At 37.8% G+C, this 2,159-nt stretch overlaps 1 protein-coding gene across 1 annotated transcript in view; it reads left to right on the top strand.

Annotated features, from left to right (window-relative positions):
• The window catches only part of LOC116694188 (probable E3 ubiquitin-protein ligase HERC4), a 13,864-nt gene that overhangs the window by 1,549 nt on the left and 10,156 nt on the right, over positions 1–2,159 (top strand). The gene's annotated exons all lie outside the window — the stretch shown is intronic.

Genomic DNA, 2,159 nt, shown 5'->3' with positions numbered 1-2,159 from the left:
CTAGATGTAGACAGTCACAGAGGACAGAGTAACGGGAGGAAAAGTCAACAGATAGCAGGCGGTCATACGTTGGTCACAAGGTTTACCAGTTTACCAGTAAACGCAACATTTTGTCCCGTCTGTGTTTTTTTTCAGATAACTGCAGTGCCCTTGCTACAGTTGTGGCCTCAAAAGTTTACATACACATGCTTAAGTTGACTAAAAGAGGAATAAAAAAAATCTGTTTGGAAATTTATTTATACCTATTAAAAAATGAGGTAAAATCCACCTTTAGGACACCAATTTTCTTTGTGAATGATCCGTATTGTAAATAAATAAATGTTCTTATTTAAAATACAGGGGTCATAAGTATACATACCCCTATGTTAAATTCCATAGAGGCAGGCAGATTTTTATATTAAAGGCCAGTATTTCCTGGATGCAGATATTAGCATCCTGATAAAGTTCCCTTGCCTTTAGAATTAAAATGACCCCACCCTCACATACTCTTCCACCATGCTTAGAGATAGCATGGGATACTTTCTATAAATCATCTCTCAATGCAAATCAACACCAGTATAGTCTAACTGAAATAAAACCATGCCTATCTCTAAGCATGGTGAAGAGTATGTGATGATGTGGGCTATTTAATTCTAAAGGCCAAGGAACTTTATCAGATGCATATATCTGAATCCAGAAATAACTGGCCTTTAATAATAAAATCTGCCTGCCTCTATGGGAATTTAACATAGGGTATGTATACTTATGACCCCGTATTTAAATAAGAACATTTATTTATTTACTACTTATTCATTCACAAAGAAATTGGGTCCTTAAAGTTGATTTTACCTCATTTTTTAATTTAGGTATTAAAATATTTCCAACATGATTTTTATTCCTCTTTTTAGTCAACTTAAGCATGTGTATTAACTTTTGAGCACCACTGTAGTAGTGTCTGTTAGCTCACAGGCTCTAGGGCGCAAGTAATATTTTTTCTCTAGGTAGGGGAGAGCCGGCGATTGAAACGCGGGACGGATGAAACATTCCAGTTTTCTCCGAGTGCGATGATGATAGACGACTTCCTTAGGTCTGAACATAGGCATGTTAACCTCCCACCTATCGCCAATATCTTCCTGTTATTTCCTTTCATCACGGAGTTACAGCCGATAAACGCGTTTTGATGTCAAAAGTAAACTTCATTAGCGGTCACATTTTTTCGATTATTACCAGGTTTTTCATTTAAGGTTTACTACATGCTTATTTAGTAGACCAGTTAGTGTTCTCCACAATCCCAGACTTTCATATTTCATGCTTGTTTACATAAAAGCAAAACAGGCTATAATGGCATATGTTCTATGTCGGGACGGATGAAACAGCTGTTTCAACTGTCCCCGACCTGGCTGGAACTCCATGCTTTTAAGTAAATGCACAAATGTCTGTGTTCGTCACATTAGTATGGTGGTGAGACTGGAATAGCAGTTTTTAGAAAGATGAAAATATATTTCAGCCCCCCAGGTAGGGGGGTTGAGTTTTCCCATGTATCCTATGGAGACTGACGGGTTGGGGCGCGTTATTTGATGTCCATTAGTCTAACCCATGTAAAACCTAGTGAATGACATTTTCTACAATAGAAACATGATATAAAGATAAAAACTTACTGTTTCTAGCTATAAAATAGCACAATCATCCACAGTGCATGATATTTCAATAACCGCTTCATACCGCTTCAGGATACGGGAATTAGTTGTTAACAGACATTCACAAAGACGCATAGTCCTGCACCAATCTAACTATAATAACACCTTTGGAAGTACCATCCATGATATAGTAAAATATTAAAGTTTGTTAAGATATATGGCTTAAACTGTATGTTTCATTCGTCCCCGCATGCTGTTTCATTCGTCCCGTCCAGGAGGGACGATGAAACATTACGCACCCCTTTTGCTGTAATAACTCCTGAACGGTTTTGTTCAAAGCTGAACATGCAACTGTATTTGACAGATACAGGTGTAGGTTGCTGGTTCAAATATCAGCTTTCAGTGTGCTTCGAACCTCCCACGCTTTGTAAATTACGTTTAATTAAAAAGTGTTTCAACTGTCCCGGCTCTCCCCTACACTTAAAGTCCTCGCATCCGCTGCAATGCTGTATATATGGATATGGTTTAATTTTGCGTTACATG

Source organism: Etheostoma spectabile, chromosome 8 (genome assembly GCF_008692095.1).
Source record: "Etheostoma spectabile isolate EspeVRDwgs_2016 chromosome 8, UIUC_Espe_1.0, whole genome shotgun sequence".
NCBI lineage: Eukaryota > Metazoa > Chordata > Actinopteri > Perciformes > Percidae > Etheostoma > Etheostoma spectabile.
This window is presented reverse-complemented; position numbering and strand designations above follow the sequence as displayed.